Source organism: Erinaceus europaeus, chromosome 19 (assembly GCF_950295315.1).
Source record: "Erinaceus europaeus chromosome 19, mEriEur2.1, whole genome shotgun sequence".
NCBI classification, from domain to species: Eukaryota; Metazoa; Chordata; class Mammalia; order Eulipotyphla; family Erinaceidae; genus Erinaceus; species Erinaceus europaeus.
In genome coordinates, this window is record NC_080180.1 from 14343556 (window position 1) to 14364687 (window position 21132).

The following is a 21132-nucleotide window of genomic DNA, read 5'->3' on the forward strand; positions in this document are numbered from 1 at the left end:
TCTCTCTGTCCTATCCAACAATGAACAACATCAACAATGGCAATAATAATAACCACAAGGAGGCTACAACAACAAGGGCAACAAAAAGGGGGAAAAATGGCCTCCAGGAGCGGTGGATTCATGGTGCAGGCACCGAGCCCAGCAATAACCCTGGAGGGAAGAAAAAAAAAAAGATTACCAAGTATGATATTGTCAAGTAATTTTAATACCTATATTCTTTTTTAAAGGAAAATGTGTTTTTCAAACAAAGACATTTCTCATTTTAATTTTTATTATAGAGGCCAAGAGAAATTGAGAGGGGAGGTAGAGATAGAGAGGCAGAGAGACACCTGCAGCCCTGCTTTACCTCGTGTGCAGCTTTCCCCTGCAGCTGGGGACCAGGGCTTGAACCCGGGTACTTCCATCCTGTAATGTGAGTGCTTAGCCAAGTGTACCCCCCCTTTCTCCCCTTCCCTCCCTTTCTCTCCTGCTGCTGAGAAGTGACAAATATCAGCAACTTCAAGATCTAAGGAGGGGACTGGTAGGGAATTGGAAGAACTGGGTAGTATTGGGGCATATTTATCCTGTGTACCTTATGGAGCCTTATGCAAGCACAATTCATCACTTTCCGGCATCTATATCACATGTAGATGTCAGAAAGAGAAATATTTTAAAAATATTGGAAAATAAGAAAACACAAAGCAAAACTTGGACTGGGTTTGGTGTACTGCACCAAAGTAAAAGATTCTGGAGTTGGAGGGTTCAGGAACTGGCAAATAATGGAACCCCACTTACGGGATTCAAACACGGACCTCTGGCTTCACATCCAGTGACTCAACCACTCACTCAGGCCTTTCAGTCATGCTGGGGAAAAGGTTCCTAGTAACCTTAGCTCCTATTGATAATAAAAAAAATCTGCAACCACCCACTTCCTGGCTCCTGTAACACCTTTCATGCATTTGCATTTAACCATCTCACTCTTGCCCTCTTTCCTTCCTTTCTATGACTTATCTCCACAAGGACAAAACCATATCTACATAACCTACTTTCACTTGACCTGCGTGCCCACAGGATAGAACAAGACAGGTAGAAATCCCCCATCCCCTTCACCTACAAAGCCCCTAAATTTCCCCTACACTCTCCCGGCACCTCCAGATGCACACACTCCACACCTGGACACCAAACTAACTCCACAGTCTTCTTCCAACACTGATCCTCAACATCCCTTTCTACCACGAAGGACATAGCACAGCAATTCCCCTTCTACTTTTCCTCTCTCCTATCAACTCCACACACGCATCACATGCACACATCTCAATCAACTAAACAGAAGAAAGGAAGAGTCTCTTCTGACACCGACAACATTAATGGCACCCCTTCATAATCTTGAGAAGAAATACTCCATATAAATGGCCAGATGATACTGGCAGAAGAATGAATATATATATGAGAGAGGGAGAGGGAGGGAGAGAGAGAGAGAGAGATATCGCAACTAAAAGACAGTCATTGTCCCTATGGAAGCCTCTATTATAACCGCCAAACAAGGAAAATGGAGGAGGACTTATGGTTGACTTAGTGGCCCTCGGGGAATAGTGTGTGAGCCGCCCAGAGAAGGAGCCAAGGAATCGTCTTTGAAAGGGGTGAAGCATGGAGGAGTCCTGGAGTCTGACACAGTGCAAAGTTATCCGGGAGCAGACACAGCCTCTCACAGACAAGTGCCTGTCAGGGGTGGGGCAGTGGGGGGTGGTAGCCTCTCTGTTGTGCACTTGGCAAAGCCGAACACAGGCCTGAGCTGAATATATTTTATCTAATACTCAAGGCAGAGTTTCAAAAATATTGAATGGTTTGGTGTAATAGCTCACCTGGATAGGGGGCCTGCTTTGCTCTGAGTACTGTGTGGTACCCACCCACTAGAACATTCATGGAAGATTTGATACTATCTTCTCTCTCTCTCTCTCTCTCTCTCTCTCTCTATCTGAATAGCCTAGCACTTACTGAAGTGAAACTCTGGTAGTAGTAACAATCATCATCATCATCATCATCATCATTATCACTGTTTTGAATTCATTTATAAAAATCAAAAAATGATAAATTTCCAAATCTCATCATCATCATTTCTCCCTGCCCCCCCAATTCTTCAACTTTATCTGAACTTTGAAATGCAACTTGCAGAAACAAATAGCTTATCCAAGGAAGATGTTTCCAAGGATATAGTCTTGGGGCCCTGGAGTTATCAGCAACTAATAGTAATAATCACAATTTAAAACATGTCCTTAATCACTTAAAAATTAGGTCCCAGGGGTCAGGTGGTGGTGTACTTGGTTGAGCTCGCAAGGACCCAGGTTCAAGCTCCTCCTGGCCCCCAACTGCAGGGGAAAAGCTTTGTGAGTGGTGAAGCAGAACTACAGGTGTCTCTCTGTCTCTACTTCCCCCTTCCTCTTAATTTCTGGCTGTCTCAAATAAATAATGATAATAAAAAGTCAGGTACCTCCACAGAACCTGAATGCCTGTGTTTAGTTGTGCTCTTGAAATGGAATCCATTCTTGCCCTGCTTTTTAGTTCTTGGGGGCTAATAAGAGAAAACTATCCAGAAAAAGGTTACAAACTTGAGAGACTCATTTATGCCTTGGAGACAATAAGATGATGCTAACATGTATTTTCAGAACACAAGCTTTCATTATTTCTTTTTTCAAATGGAGAAGCCCAGGAGAGGAGAATGTAATCACAGCAAACTGCTTAGCATGAACTCAGCATGATCATATCAGAAGAACCAGGCTCAGAGTACTGTTTCTCCAAGACTGGAAATCCCACAACCAGCTGGTGGCACACCCCAGACTGCACACATTATCACATATAAAGGCCTGGGTTCAAGTCCCTGGTCCTCTTGTCGTGAGGGGTGAAACTTCACAGGCAGTGAAGCAGTGCTCTTGTCGTGAGGGGTGAAACTTCACAAGCAGTGAAGCAGTGCTGCAGGTGTCTCTCTTTCTCTCTAACTTTCTCCCTCCCTATTTCTCTCTGTTGCTATAAAAAAAAAAAGAAAAAGAAAAAAGAAAAGAAAATGAAAAAGCCACCAGGAGCTGTGGAATCATCAACATTGAGGCACCAAGCCCCAGTAACTTGGGGCAACCGCTCCAGTTTGCAACCTGCTAGTAAACACACACACACACACACACACACACACACACACACACACACACACACACACACACACACACACACCTACCTGGCAGTGTCTAGATTTCTTTACATTTCACTCATAAGTCTGGTTTGGTTTCATAAGGAGCTCTAAGTATATGTGGGTAGCTATATTGGTTTGTATGTATTTGTGGAATGCTGGAAGGACGGAAGGGAGAAAGGAAGGGAGGAAGGGAGGGAAGGAAGGAAGGTTGAGGGGGCATGTTTGTTAGCACCTACTAGGTTTGGTTTCGTGAAATCAAAGGCTGCATGCTATCTCAAAGACAAGTTGGTAGAGTCTTGGAAAGGGGTGTGTGTGTAGATAGGAAATGAAGTTGGACTGTTCTTAGAGGAGGCGATGGAAGGAGGACAGCGGAAGAGCCAGGCAGTTACGCTCCTTTAAAAGTAGAGTCTTGGGGGTCGGGCAGTAGTATTCTTTTAACTGTTCTCAGAATTTATTCTCAAGATCACTAAACTTCAGAAAGAAAACCTTGGATACATGATCACACACAGGCATGTAATGAAATAGGTTTTTTTAATATTTATTTATTCCCTTTTGTTGCCCTTTTTATTATTGTTGTAGTTATTATTGTTATTGATGTCGTCATTGTTGGATAGGACAGAGAAATGGAGAGAGGAAGGGAAGACAGAGAGGGGGAGAGAAAGATAGACACCTGCAGACCTGCTTCACTGCTTTTGAGGCAACTCCCCTGCAGGTGGGGAGCCTGGGGCTCAAACCGGGATCCTTATACTGGTCCATGCACTTTGCACCATCTGTGCTTAACACACTGCGCTACTGCCCGACTCTCCATCAAATAGTTTTAACAGAGACAATTCATAAATAAACCGACAGATACTGAATAATATTTAAATGAAGCTACATTTTCAGACTGCCTTCTATGTTATAAACATTTTCATAAAGCAGTGATACATTTTGTGAATAACTAAGATTAAGTTTCTTTCCTCTTTTTTTTTTCTTGCCTCCAGGGTTATTGCTGGGGCTCGGTGCCTCAACTACAAATCCACCGCTTCTGGAAGCCATTTTTTTCCATTTTGTTATTGTTCTTGTTGTTATTACTACTGTTGTTGTTGTTATTGCTGTCATTGTTGTTGGATAGGACAGAGAGAAATTGAGAGAGGAGCAGAAGTCAGAGAGAGGGAGAGAAAGATAGACACCTGCAGCCCTGCTTCACCGCTTGCAGGTATGGAGCCAGGGACTCAAACCGGGATCCTCATGCTGGTTCTTGGGCTTCGTGCTGTGTGCACTTAACCTGATGCGCTATCGCCTGGCCCCATTCCTCCTCTATTTAAAATCGGGGTAGGGTGGAGGGGGTTGAGAACTATGGAGAATGTAAGAACAGCTGACAAGTTTTGTCTAAAAGGCAAAACTCTTGACTTCAGTAATGCTGGGTTGTACATCTGTGACTAGCCACAGAGCTAAGTCTAATGCGAGGGGTGGGGTTTGCTAACGTTGTAAGAGTAAAGACATTTCAAGTATTTCAAGAAATACCAAGTGAGTTTTGGAAGACGAAATGAGAGTAATACAGGAATGCTCGATTATCCGGCATAAAATGAAGTACACCACACCCGAGTATAGGATGATAGCTCCTGTGACAACACAGATATAAGGCAGGTTGCATGCGCCTGTAAGGAAGGAAACAGGAGGCCTACTACACCTTATGCTCACGACATCCCAAAGGCTAGTATGAAGGGTGGTCACACAAAGAATGCTGCTGAGCAAGGTACCCCTGCGCTGCCGTCCCAGAGGCTTCTCAATGTCTGACCTGGGCACGATCTATGAAAGCCAAGTGGAGGTAACTAGAGAAGAACACGGTGTCATCAGGAAGCACCAGAGGTGAAGCTGGTGCCTCCACCTGCTACTTGTCTATAGGACTTGACCTGCCTACTACGGGAAATGAAGTTGGGGGAGGCACGCCTATCCCTCACACTACCAAACATTTCCTACATGTTGGGTTGTGTCTCAGAGAGCGCAGACATCAATGCAGAAGTATATGGGGAAGTCATCACAGGTCAGTATGCTGAGTACCTCAGTATGACCTAGTGAACCAAAGAAGATGAAGATGCTCAGAAGAAACAATCCTCAGGGGGCCGGGCGGGAGCCCACTGGGTTAAGTGCAGATAGTAAGAAGTGCAAGGACCCTCTCAAGGATCCCAGTTGAACCCTGGCTCCCCACCTGCAGGTGGGGCTGCTTCACAAGCAGGGAAGCAGGTCTGTGGGTATGTATCCTTCTCTCTCCCTTTCTGTCTTCCCCTCCTCTCTCAATTTCTCTCTCTCCTATCAGATTTAAAAAAAAAAAAAAGTTGAAATGGCCACCAGGAATACAGTGGATTCTTAGCGCTGGCACCAAGCCCCAGCAATAATCCTGGAGACAGAAAAGAGAGGAAAGGAGAAGAGAGGAGGGGAGGAGAGGGGACTGGAGGAGACTGGTGGAGATAGGAGGGAAGGGGAAGGGAGGGGAGGGGAGGGAAAATTGGAGGGGAGGGGAAAGGAGGGGAGAAGGCAGGAGAGGGGAAGGGAGGGGAGGAGAGTGGAAGAGAGGGGAAGGGAGGGGAGGAGAAGGGAAGGGAGGGGAAGGCAGGGGAGTGGAAAGAAACAATTCTATGAATATGTAAAAAACACCAGAACCCCAGATAGTAAAGGAGGAAGTGTGTAAAGGAAAACTCATGCTGTTGTAAGATAGGCTCTGGGGCTGAGGCAAAACAGGATACTAACCAGTGTCAACATGCACACACATGCAAGCAAACACCTATTCACTAAAGGATCCTGTCTTACCTCTCTGTAGTCTCTGTAGTGGCTCCTTCTTATGTTATTTGATAGGATGAAAGAAACCATGGTTCTTTGGGTTTTAAGAAGGGACTTGAAGTAACTATAATTTAGTACATGGGCACTCTTGGTAATTTGAAAATACTATGCTGCTAGGGAGTCGGGCGATAGCACAGTGGGTTAAGAAAATGTGGTGCAAAGCCCAAGGTCTGGCGTAAGGATCCCGGTTTGAGCCCCCAGCTCCCCACCTGCAGGGGACGACCATCACAAGCCCTGAAGCAGGTCTGCAGGTGTCTGTCTTTCTCTCCCCCACTCTGTCTTCCCCTCCTCTCTCCATTTCTCTCTCTGTCCTATCCAACAACAACGACATCAATCATAACTACAACAATAAAACAACAATGACAACAAAAGGAACTAAATAATAAATAAATAGTAAAAAAAAGAAAATACTATGTTGTTGTAGTTTATCCCACTTGTATCACACTCTCAATGGAAGAAGTAGTCGACACAAAATTATTTGTAAGCTTTACTTATTCATTACTGATTTCTCTCTAGTCAGATTTAAGAGTGCCTGTGACTATTTTTAAAATCCTATTAAGAATTTGGATTAATTATATGACAATGAAATATTAAGCTAAGTAAAGTGAATATAAGAATAGAAATTAACAGTACTATAAGTACAAGTAAGCCACACATATCTTTAAAATTTGCAGTATATTTACTTGTATGCTACAACAACCAAAACTACATTTTATCTATCCTTTAATAATCTCCACAAAAGTGGCTAATAGATTGTCTTATTTTATAAAATGTCTGGAAATACAGGGCAAGTGGCACACCTGGTTGAGCGCACATGTTACAATGCTCAAGGACCCAGGTTGGAGCACCCAGTCCCCACTTACAAGGGAAAGCTTTGTAAGTGGTGAAGCAGAGTTGCAGGATTCTCTCTCTCTCCCCTTCCCTATAGATTTCTGACTATCTCTGTCCAATAAGTAAATAAAGATAAATTTAAGAAAAGAAAATAAAGTAAAAGTATCTGAAAATACAATGCATGCATGGCCAATGAAAATTTAAGTATACCCTTTAAATGGATTTGAAACTCTAATCTTGAGGATTATGGTGACATAACACACAGAATATATAAAGTGCATATTACTGATGACTTTAGTTATAAATAACCAATGCTCTGTTTTAGGAAAGTACACACACCCTCCTAAAATTAACATTAAAATAATTTTATTCACATTAGCCCCTGTGCCAAGAATTACACCCACTGTTTCATCTTTCCCTAATACCTAGCATATAAATTTGCGTATGCACTGTAATTTAAAGGAACAGATGATAATTACCTAACATCCTTAGGGTCCCATAGCATTTAATAGCAGTCTCTTAAGTTTTACAAAAGAAGTTCATCTTAGGATTATTAGGAATATATAATAATCTACCTCATTACTCTCAGAATAGACATAAAGAGAAGACCCCTCACCACAGGGACCAGTTGAAATGAAGCTTCAATCACAACAATTGACTTTGGTATCCCCCAAAATATTGTATCTAGTCATATGCAGAATCAGATTCAATCCAAGAGTCAGTCACCACTTTAAAGTGATTTTAGACTGGTTATTATATTTTTTTTATTTTATGTAGACAGAATATGAAAGTCATGAAGTTACTCATGTCTTTTGAGCAGAATAGACTTCCATAGAATTGTTCAATCCCATTAAACATCACAATATTCTTCACTCAGAAGCTCCAACAACTGATGAAAGGCCAATTCCCCTAAAAGCACTACTGACAAGTTTTTAAAACTGACTTAAGTAGTCAAAATTCCTTGTTTCTTAGAATCAGTGTTTAAGCATATAGTTCCATTTTATTTTCTTTTAGTTGAAGAAGCCTTAAGGAGCACTGAAATGTCTGAAGATAAAGCTGAAACAATAAAATCTCCACAAAAAAAGCAAATAGAAAGCAGCTTACAGGGGCCAGACCGTAGCACAGTGAGTTAAGCGCACAGGGCGCAAAGTGCAGAGACCAGCATAGGGATCCCATTTTGATCCCAGGCTCCCCATCTGCAGGGCAGTCACTTCACAAGTGGCAAAGCAGGTCTGCAGGTGTCTTTCTCTCCTCTCTGTCCATTCTGTCCTCTCTCCATTTCTCTCTGTCCTAGCCAATAACAATGACAGCAGCAATAATAACAATGATAAATAACAAGGGCAACAAAAGCGGGGTGGGGGGGAGCAGCTTGTTTTGCTCACAATTCTTATAAAATGTTCCTAGCAGAGAGACTGACAGTGGGGCACTTGAGTGAGTGCATGTTACTATGTGCAGGGACCTGGCTTCAAGTCCCTAGTTCCCATGAGTGTTAAAGAAATGCTGCAGGTATTTCTCTTTCTCTCTGCATCACTATCTCCCCTCCCCCTTCCATTTATCCAATCAATGAATAATTAATCTTAAAAATATCTAGCATAAAAGGGTGTAAATAAATTATTATAATCACTTCAGAAATGTGGAAGACAGCAGAGAAATAGCTTAAGAATACAAATATAAAGTCATCTTTATCTTCACTTGCAAGACATTATTGTGGCTTAGCTTAGCTTAATTTTCTTATAGTTGTTGCCTTATAGTAAATTTTCGTGGATGTGATCACACAGATTTGTGTGCCTCTGACATGCATACTACATTCTGTACCATTTATCTTCACTTACGATCACTTATTAATTAGATCCTACGTCACTTTCTTAACAAAGAACTTTAGTGAGCACATATTTACTTATTTGAATCCATATTTATGTACTTCATTCAGCTTTGGGTAACTGAACTATTTCCAATTTGCTAATTTAATATGAATAATAAAAAATGTATTTTATAAACCTCATGGAACAGTTGTTTTTTTAAAAAAAAGATCGGCATTATCTTTATTCTTTCCATGGGAACTGTTATTGAAATTTAAATTATTATGCCAAAGTCAAGGAATAAGAGTATTTGTAGCATGTATGTTATATACAGTTACAAATACATTTTCAAAAAGACTCTGCCAATTTGTAATCTGGTGCAATTTGAGTGTATTTGAATCCTACTCATCATTACTTGTCATCACATTTTTTTTTAACCTAAGCGCTAGTCAGCTTTGGCTATTTATGGCACTAGGGATCAAGTCTCTGACTTCTCACACTCAAGTCCCGTGCACTACACTTGTGCACCTCTCTCGCCCTGTCATCGCTTTTTAATACATCACTAGATGGATTAAAAAAAAAGAGAGAGAGACTGCTCATAGCTTCTTTGTAATTAACCCTATATTAAGTTGTTCATGATTTATTTTCATTTTTTGATACACAATAGCATTTTGGGATACAGATTCTTTATTGGTCCTTGAACATCTGAAGAAAAAAACAGCAACACTAGAGTCTTGAATATCCAAGTTCTTTACTACTAAAATATCACTACAAATCCTACCTGCTTACTATTCTGTTTCCCTATGTCCTTGGTATTTAGTAAATTAAAGTTGGTGTATGTGATAAATGAGTAAATGCTAATACAATAAAATAAAAATACACCTTTGCAATCTTAATGAAGAATCCAGATACCACAAGAACAGTATTCTGATGTATCTCAGAAGAGCCAGGGTGTATCCTGTGTTTCCCTGGATATTACAGGGCCTGTACTTTCCCTAATCCTATAAATTGAATCTCGGCATTCTTATAAAGAAATAGACTACTGGATCCATCAGAAGAAAATTATGACTTAGTAAGGCTCAATAATAACAATTCTTAGAAAGTAAAATATAAGCGCACCTCACATAGTTACGATGATGGCTTTGCACAGGGTCTGTGTATCTATAAACCCCTATACTATACAAATGGCAGTCTCTGTGATTGATTCAAGATTGTAAAGAGGCCATTTGCAGAGGGAGGGACACTTATTAAACATACATGCATAGTATTCAAACAGCTGTCATACATTTGTGTATACTTTTACACATAAACATGGAACATACATATGTGGATATGCATAGTTGTGTGATGCACATATCCTACATAAAATGCAAACGTGTATCCTACTGGTGTCATCCCTTTAAACAATAGTGACCAATACATAGGGCATATGAAATTTTTCTTAGTGTACATTCAAGATTAAGTCAACGTACTGTAAAATTGTATTTATTTATTATTTGATATGAAAGAGATTGAGGGGGAAGAGGAAAAAGAGAGAGAGAGATCTGCAAAACTGCTTCACTGCTAGTGAAGTTTAGCTCCCCCCAATACACACTAAGTAGAGTCTGGGGCTTGAACCCTTGTCCTTGTGCACTGAAATGTGCCCACGAGCCCCAAGTCAACTTATTTTGGTTACTGTCGTATGTCCTAATGAATTACTTCAAACACATAATAAATTAAAAAGCAAAGATACCGGGAGTGTTTTCTACCTCCACCCCGTTGGACAGACAACATGGCTTTGCAAATGCGCGCACGCCCGCGCACACACCACACACACACACACACCACACACATCACACACACACACCACACACACACACACACACACCACACACACCACACACACACACACCACACACACACACACACACACCACACACACACACCGCACACACACACCACACACATCACACACACACACCACACACACACACACACCACACACACCACACACACACACACACACCACACACACCGCACACACACCACACACACATCGCACACACACACCACACACACACCACACACACACACCACACACACTACACACACACCACACACACACACACCACACACCACACACACACCACACACACACCACACACACACACACACACACCACACACACCACACACACACCACACACCACACACCACACACACACACACACACTCAGGGATCAGTAAGTGCAAACTGAGGTCAGGGCCCGGGCCTCCCTAAGTCCCTGGCTTGGAGCAACGTGGCTCCATCCACCAGGTACTGGTAGGAATAGACCGAGCGACGTACTCACCTGCTCCTGCCACCCTCTGCCTTCCGCTCTGGCTGCCCAGTCAGGTGCCCCCATCATGCCGGGTCCCAGCCTGGATGGGCCTGGGTTGGCTCAGAATCTGTCCCAAAGAAGTCTCTAGACTACCCAGCACAGGGTTCTCTCTCTTCGTGTTTGAAAATAAGACTGTCTTCTTTGGTGACCAGTGGGTCGCAAGAGGCCTCAAGGTGTGACCTGGTCACGGGAGAAAACCAGACACCCATTTGTGTCCCAGCAAAGACACCCTGCTTCAGGGGCTGCTTTTCTTTCCGCACAGCAAGTTCTCTAGAGGACTCCCAGACTGCATACTGGGAGCTTGCACCTGAGCTGGAGCCAGCGCGGCTGCGGGCTGCGCAGTGAGGAGCAGGAGGGCCGGGCGGGCGCCGCAGGCCACAGGTGTGGGCGGTGGAACCCACGTGGAGCCGCCAGGTGCCCCTTGGCCTACCTCCGCGCATGCGCACCCAGCCTCGTGTCCCAGGCTGCGCCACCTGGTGGAACAGATTCCGCCTGCAGGGACTTGGCCCATCTTCCAACCTGTTGGACTTTCTCGGAACCAAGCGCCTCTCTCGGAACCAAGAGACAAAGAGACACTGCTGCCCTGCTTCTCCACTCATGAAGCTTTCCCCCTGCTGATGGAGACCAGGTGCTTGCACCCAGGTCCTTGGGTACTGTGACATGTGTGCTTAACCAGGTGTGCCACAACTTACCTCCACCCCCAGTTTTTTCTTCATTGGTACAAACCTAAACAAGTTTTGAGTTGCACCATATATTACCATTATTTTTTAGATTGAATTTAAAAGAAATTAAGTACTCAACTATCTTGATCTCATTTCATACATTAACACAGGAAAAAACCAGTATTTTATATATCTTAAGGCATTTCATTGGGTGTTCGAATTTCATTTATAATGTAAATTTTAATACAAAGCATCATTTTGTTTTTTATTCATACATAATGAAAATTCAATTTTATTTAATGCCTGCGAGATCAATTTGATGGTAACCTTCAGCTGTGTGTGTGTGTGTGTGTGTGTGTGTGTGTGTGTGTCTGTGTGTCTGTGTATGCAGTAGAATAGTCATGGCACTTTTCATTAGTTTTCCCAAAGTGTCCTCAGACATATGACACAGATGATGTTCTGGAAGTCTATGCTTATATTTCTTTTTTTTATGCTTATATTTCTATGGCCTACTGATATATGGTTGTGTGAAGCTTAAGCCAGTTCTTTTCTAACTCTTTGGTATCTCAATAATTGTTAAGTATTTTTAGCCCAACATTGTATTGAACTTTAATGACTTAGTTCTTGTGTGTACTTTACGGATCAATATATCTTTCTATATTGAAATATCACTGACTGATTGCAAAACAGAAATGTGTTCCTCTTTAAAGGAGATATTTTAATGATAAAATTGCTTGAAGTCTTCTACCCCTACACACTAAGAATCATAACATATATGATGCGATAATCAGTAACATGTTCAATGATAGTGCTGGAATTAAACATTGTAAATTTGTGAAGTGTGTTAAACTTACACACAAAATAAAGAAAAAAAGACTATTCCATCAGTCAATATTAGCAGTCTTGTATTCACTGTTGATTTGTTCTTCCTTCACATCTGTTATACTCCGCCAAGTTTTTTTTTTTTTTTTGCCTCCAGGGTTATTGCTGGGGCCCAGTGACAGCAACATGAATTCACTACTCCTAGAGGCCATCTTTTTATCTTTTCTTTTAAATTTTTAATTATTTTTATTTACTTATTGGATAGAGACAGTCAGAAATTGAGAGGAAGGGGGAGATAGTGTGTGAAAGGGACAGAGAGACACCTAAAGCCTTGATTCACCACTCGCAAAGCCCCCCCCCACCCGCAGGTAGGGACTGGGGGCTTAAACCTGGGTCCTTACGCATTGTAACATGTGCACTCAACCAGAGAGGAGGAGCGAAAGATAGACACCTACTAAACCGCTTGTAAAACGACCCGCACTGCAGCCCGGCCCCCTACCCAGCCAACTTTTAAACAATTTTATTTTTTATGGCAAGAGGCCAGATGTCTCCAATCACATCAACATCATGTTAATACTATTGGAAATCACTTGTATCTTGATTTGCATGTAAGAATCCATTTAGTAAGTTGTATTGATAATAGGCCTTCTCACTTAAGCGGGGTGCAGTTACACTTGAAATCCATTTAAGCCATGGCATTTTCCAGCATAATAAAACACAATACTAAATAAACTATACTTGAACTTTTTACCTGCAGTTTCAGATACTTCAAAAATGATTTTGCCCTATCTCAACAAAAATATTTCCACTATGTTCACACATAAGTCATTCATTCCAGTAATTTTTTGAAACCAGTCTCTTAAATATGATAAATCTTCACCTTATTTAATCTTGAATCTACTATTCTTACTTTTGTCATACCTAAACTTTCCCCGTTACTGTTGTATTTAAATTCTTTCATTCTCAATAATTTTTAATAATGGATTCTTAGAAATTTCTGCTGTATGTGTGAAATACAATGATGTTTATCATTTTAAAATTGAAAATTAAAGAATAATATTTTTCAAAGTTGCAATATGTTGTTTAGATTCAATATACAAAAATTACTAGGTATTAGGAAATACAAATTTAAAAATGTGTTTGTGTTTTCAGATCATGATCTGCAGATCTGCCAATATGCTGATAATATAAGAATATAAACATTAAACATTTTGAATAATAAGTGACCTCAAAGAGATCATATAATAAAAAATCTGTACTTGTCTGGATAGAAAAACTGACACCAAAGAGTTAAATTTCAACAGAATACTTGGGTTCTTGCTGATACTGCCAATTAAAACAACCACAGAAAATGTGGCTTTTCTTATTTCATTACTTTGTAGTAATTCTCAGAAAAGTATAATCTTGTTATATATCTCCAGAGTAAAGTTATTGTAATTTATGTGCAGAAAATTTAGACAGGTATGTGCTAAATGTCAGTAGTTATGTTAAAAGGAATGGGGAAATAGTCCGGAGTAATATATGTAAAAATGCAACTGAGAATGTTCTAATATATAAAATAACCAGCAATCATTTTTTTCAGTTATATATAATAAGAGTTGGACAGCATATTGAGTTCATTACAACTTACGGAAATGAAATTCTCTAAATGATATGCCTGATACTCTGTTGAAAGGGGAGATGCAGAAGCACATGTTGCAAATGATATGTCCCTATTACATTTCTACACAACACTGATGTAACCAGAGATGTTTATTTAATTCTCATATACTCATAGAAAATGACAATCCTCTACAGTATATTTTAACAGATTTATGCACTTCTTATCCATAAAAGTCAATATTAGGGAGTCGAGAGCTAGCGCAGTGGGTTAAGCACACGTGGCGCAAAGCGCAAGGATTGTCATAAAGATCCCGATTCGAGCCCCAGCTCCCCACCTGCAGGAGTGTCACACTTCACGGGCACTGAAACAGCTCTGCAGGTGTCTGTCTTTCTCTCCCCCGCCCCTGTCTTCCTCTCCTCTCTCCATTTCTCTCTGTCCTTACAATGATGACATCAATAACAACAGTAATATTAACTACAACAACAATGAAAATCAACAAGGGCAACAAAAGGGAAAATAAATAAAAATAAAAATAAATAAATTATTTTTAAAAGTCAATATTAAATTCCATAATTTCACAAAGAAGAAAGTGTGCATTTCTCATTAACAGTTCAAAGTACACAAATTTTTAATATGAAAAAAGTTTACAGTTTTGATTTTTTTCTTCAGTAAATAAATTTCCACGCTAAAGTATGGCCTTCCAAATTTTATTATGCAATATACTTTAGATTTCCTAATTTAGTCCAGTTGAAAGTCATGTTTCCACTTCCAAATAGAACAACAAAACTTATGTAACATTTTTAATCTTAAAATGTTTTGCTAGCTAGAGAAGGATGTGTGATGAGAAAAAAAGGCGTTTTGGAATGAAAACTTCAAACATAGTATTTAAGAAACCAAATCCAGAGGAAGGACATACAATAAAGTCAGTAACTTTTTTCTTATTTGTGCGTCAGTCCTATGAAAGAATGTGCCTTTCATATTTCTAATAGTTTCTAACTGATAGAACCACTTTTTCTCCTAATAATTTTTAAAATATGGTAACTTACAGTTTTGACTTTAAATTTGAAATGAACAGAATATGTAGACAGTTCTGAAAATATATCGTCTAGATACATAAATCTAAAATATGCAATGAATGGCTGAGGAGATGGAACAGTTGTTATGTACCAGACTTTCATGCCTGAGGCCTGAAGGTCCCAGGTTCAATGCTTAACATTACCTACCATCAGTCAGAGATTAGAAGTGCTCTGGTGTCTTTTTTTTTTTTCTATTCCTGTTTTTTATTAGGAAAAAAAAATCAATCTTTTAAAAAGAAAATATGGAAACTGAGCGGTGGCAAACTTGAGTTCAACCCAATGGTGGTGGGGTTGGGGTAGGCTTCATAAGCAATGGAATGGTGCCACGTATCCTCTCCCCCCTCTCATGTTTTTGTCTCTATGCTATAAACACATAATATTTTTTAAAAGAACATATAACAAGACACTTTTTGGCACTTAATATATATTTTTCCATTTTTTCTTTGTGATTAATAATAGATTACATGATTATAAGAATATAAAATTCCACACTGTACTCACCATCAAAGTTCTGTGTTTCATCTCCCAAAGATAACCACCGTATCTCATAGTGTCTGAGTTTGCTTGCTTCTGTTTTGCTTGGTTTTTGTCTGTCTTTATGAGTTCATGTGTATCAATTCTCTAGATTCTGTATGAGTGAAACTCTCTGTCGGAAGTTGTCTTTCGTCTCTTCACTGATTTTGCTAAGCGCAGTCATCACCAATTTCATCTGTTTGTCCCTAAGGACACAATATCCTCTTTTTTATTGCAGAGTTGTATTCTTTTTTTTAAAGGTTTTATATAATTATTTATTTATTTATGAGAAAGATAGGATGAGAGATAGAAAGAACCAGACATCACTCTAGTACATGTGCTGCCAGGGATTAAACTCGGGACCTCATGTTTGAGAGTCCAGTGCTTTATCTGCTGCGCTACCTCCCAGAACACGCAGAGTTGTATTCTAAAGAATATGTATCCCATAGCTTCTTTACCCAATCATCTGTCAGTGGGCATTTAGGCTGCTTCCACTCTTTGGCTATTGTGAATAATACAACTATGAACAAAGAGATGCATGTGTTCCTACATAAAGTGGATGCATTTCTAGAATCACACCACCTGCTAAACTTAACCTAAAAGGAAGTAGACAGCTTAAACATGCCAATCACTTGTACAGAATTTTAATCAGTGATAAAAAAAACTTCTCAATAATAAAAACCAAGGTCCAATCAGCTTTACTAATTACTTCTATAGGAATTTCAAAGAACTAAAACTGATTCTCCTCAAACTTTTCTAGAAAATTCAAGAGTAGGAATCATTCCCAAACACATCCGTTGAGGATAATATCACTCTCATTCTGATCCCCAAAGCAGGAAAGGATTCTTAAAAAAAAAAAATTAAAGACACTATATTTCTGATTAACACTGATGCAAAGATCCTAAACAAATTCTCTGCAAACTGAATTCATAAAACATATCAATAAAATAATTAGCCAAGACCAAGTGGGATTAATCCCTGGAAAACAGAATCGTTCAACATCCATAAGTTGATCAGTGTAAAACAACATTTTATCAAAAATGAAGATTAAAATCACATGGTCATTTCAATTGATGCTAATACTCAAAAATAATTTGATAAGATCTAATATCAGAGGGTGGGGCAGTATCACAGGGGGTCAGGCGGTAGCACAGCAGGTTAAGCCAAGGACCTGCATAAGGATCTCGGTTCAAGCCCCCAGCTCCCTACCTGCAGGGGAGTTGCTTCACAGGCGCTGAAGCTGGTCTGCAGCATCTTTCTCTCTCCCTTTCTGTCTTCCCCTCTTCTCTCCATTTCTCTCTGTCCTAACAATGATGACGTCAACAACAACAATAATAATAACTACACAACAAGGGCAACAAAAGGGGGGGAAAGCAAAAAAAAAATATCTACTATCCATTTATGATAAAGACCCTTCAGAAATTTTAAATATTAAGGACAATTAATTCCTCAACTTAATAAAAGCCATTTATGACAGTTATTCTCAGTGGGGAAATATTGAAGGCTCTCTTCCTAAAATTTGAAATTAGGCAAGGATTTCCACTATTACCACTATTGTACAATATAGTTTTTATGGTTCTGGCCACTTGAATCAGACAAAAAAAGAGAGAGATATTAAAGGTATAGATATTGGAAAGAGTAAAATCAAACTATCACTATTTTCTGATGTCATGATAATTCCTAGAGAACCCCCAAAAATTCAATCAAAAACTACTGGCGATAATAAATTCAGTAAAGAAACAAGATATGGAATCAATAGATATAAATCTATGGCATTTCTGTATTTAAATAAGGTGTTAAAGGAAAGGATAGAGAGAATCCCATTTATAATCAAACTTATGAAGATAACATTATTAAAATGGCCATTCAACTAAAAGCAACCTAAGGTTACAAGCCCCTTTTAAATGCAAAAGCTCTACACATCTTAAAATCAGGCAGAACAAAGGGTCAGAAAGGAAGAGCACAAGGTGAAACTTGAACTATGGGTTGTGTTCTACACCAGAGCAAAGAACTCTGGGAGTTGGGCCTTTGGTCTCTTTCACATGGAGCTGGGAAATTTTATCCATATATACACAGCTGTGCTGTAAGCCAATGTCCTCCTAATATAATAATTTAAAATGACCAGAGTGCATCTTAGAAGTCTGTCTACACTTCGTCATTACCTCCCGAGCATAAGCAATATTTGACTTTTGCTATCAGAGATTTTGTTTTAAATATAATATGGACAGAATTATATTATAAATGGCATTTGTGCCATCCTTTTCAGACAATTTCTATGAAATTCATCCATATCACTATTTGTAGCAAGATTCATTTTCATTACTTCAAAGCATAATATTGTCTGAATATACAAAATGATGCATTTTTCCATTCTACTACTGATGAATATTTGACTTGCATACAGCCTGGGGAATTCTGAATAATTTTGCTGTGAAAATTATGTGGTCATGTTTGTATAATTTAAATGTTCATGTGAAGATTTTATTCAATTTTGTTGAGTCTATTACTAAGAGCAGAATTTCTATGTGGTAGATATGATGTATTCAATTTTACTAATAACTCTTAACTATTTTTCCAAATTGAATGTACTACTTAAAATTCTGACCTACCAGCAAAAGTCTAATTCTTCTAAACTCTACCTTATGTATTAAATTAATTTAATTTAGTCGTCATGAGAAATTATATAGACTTACATTTAATCTTGTTTTTAATGTAATGTATTTTCTTAATTAAGTAATAATGTACATACACCTATTTTAAACTCATTGTCACTTGAATATCCTCTTTAATAAGGTGCCTTTGAAAACTTTTACCCATTAATTTTCTTATCTTTTCAGTAATATAACCCACTGTTTATTTGGCATATACATTACATATAACATTTTATTGAAATACACTCATATAAGTCACACTTTAAAAACATTTAAATTATACAAACATGACCACAATTTTAGAATATATTCAATACCACCAAGGAAAACACAAAGTAGTCACTCCCTTGCTTTCCTTCAATGCTCATTCCCCAAACCTGGACAACCAGTAATCTAGATTTATATCTATGTCCATATATTTAAACATTATTTTTCTTGCACATAAATTCATACAATATATGATCGTCTGTAACTGAATTCTTTCATTGAAAAATGTATACAGTTTGGCCATATGCTAGCTTGAAGTTTTTATCACTAGATAAAATTCCATTGTATAAATGTATCACATTTTGTTGAATAATTAATTAGCTTATGGATATTTGAGTTGCTCCCAACTTTGAGCTCTTATGAATCATACTGTGACCAGCATTTTGTATAAGTTAGTTTTCGGTTTTCTTGGTTAGATGCCTAGGATTGTTACACTGCAGGCAGGTTCAATCTTTAAGAAACTACCCCAGAGCGCAAAGTGCGAGGACCGGAATAAGGATCCTGGTTCAAGCCCCTGGCTCCCCACCTGCAGGGGAGTCGCTTCACAAGCGGTGAAGCAGGTCTGCAGGTGTCTATCTTTCTATCCCCCTCTCTGTCTTCCCCTCCACTCTCCATTTCTCTCTGTCCTATCCAACAATGACAACATCAATAACCACAACAATAAAACAAGGACAACAAAAAAGGAAAATAAATAAAAAAATAGTTTTTAAAAAATTATTTAAAAATAAAAGGGTATATACATAATCCCTTGTCTGAAAATACTTAGATTTTATTAAGATAAAAGTTAAACATTATTCCAAATTAATATATTTTTTATGATGTTGGCAAGTTCTACAAGATTGACAGTTTTATTTAAGAATCAAATAAATGTATCATATAAGTTCCAAATACTAAATAAAAGCCAGGGCAGTAAATATCTTAGAAGATAGAAACCATGGTTACAGTAGCCAGCTGAAATCTCAAAGATACAACAGGAGTGCAATCCATTGATAAAATAATCTCTTATCCACAAGGATAATCTCTGAAGATATGAGACTCTGATGCCTAAGTGATAATAAGTACCTCAGTTTAAAAAGGAAGAAAAGTCTCTCTGATACTAACATATCTAAGCCAATGAGGCCAACAGACTGATGGCTAATCCTAATGTGAAATTCAAACAGAAGCGTCATTACATGTTATAATGTAAAAATCTTGATTGATCCGAATTAGCTTATATTTCCTATGTTTATCATGGCTATGCTTTATATGAAGTGGTGGTTCTCTGATTTTTAAATTATTATTATTTAATTGCCATCAAGGTTATCACTGGGACTGGGAATCTACCACTCCTGGTGGCATTTCCCCCCTTCCTTCCTTCCATCCTTCCTTGCTTCCTTTCTTCTTCTCCTCCTTCTCCTTCTCCTTCTCCTTCTCCTTCTCCTTCTCCTTCTCCTTCTCCTTCTCCTTCTCCTTCTCCTTCTCCTTCTCCTTCTCCTTCTCCTTCTCCTTCTCCTTCTTCTTCCTCTCTCTCTCTCCATCTTTTTTTTTTTTTTTGTGTGTGTGTGTGTGTGTGTGTGGTATATTTGTGTTAGTGTGTGGGTGTGTGCTTGATAGATACAGAGGGAAATTGAAAGGGAAGGGGAAAATAGAGATGGAGAAAAATACTTGGAGAAAAACTAAGATACCTGTAGCACTGCTTCACTGCTTCTGAAACTTTCCCACTGCAGATGGGAACCAGGGTCTAGAACCCAAACCCTGCACTGGGAACATGTGCACTCTACCAGTAGTTCCCCGACCAGGCCCCAGTTCTCTAGTTTATATGGACATTTAAATAAAGATGACTTCTCTCTCTTCTTGAGTCAACTTTTGCTTTTTCATTACCAAAAAAGAAAAAAAAACTTTAAAAGAAAAATAAATACAAAATAAATGTATGATGACTATAAATATATATATATATATATATATATATATATATATATATATATACCATTATTTTTAAAAGAAATGTGTCATACTGCCATACATAATCTTAGTTCAGGAAATGGAGCAGAACAAATACTTTTTGCATCTAATAAAAAAATCAAGTTGAATTTTTAAATGATACAATGTGAGAGTTTAGAGCTTACATTTTATACACTATATTAAAATAACTTAGGAGATAATTTATATCCTAAGTTATGAAAAATAATTCTGGTTTGTTATTGCAGTGAAAAACACTGCTAGTAATGAAAGACAAATTGAAATACAAGTAAAAAACGGGGCTGGCCAAATAGCTCATTTTGATGGTGTGCTGCTTTGTGACCTGTACAACCCAGGTTCAAGCCTGGCCCCCACTCACTGAAGGAAGATTTGATACTGAAGTTTCTCTCTCACTTAGCCTCTATTAAAATAAATAAAGCAAAGGAGGCAGGGAGGGAAGGAGGGAAGGAAAGGTGTAACAATGATGCTATAGTTTTGATACATACTTTGAATGTATAGTCTATATATAAAATAACTTTTGACCTTTGTGTCTTAACATTATGCTTCCAAGATTCCTTTATATTGTCAAAAATTGAGGATTTCCTTCTTTTTGTAGCTACACAATATTCTACTG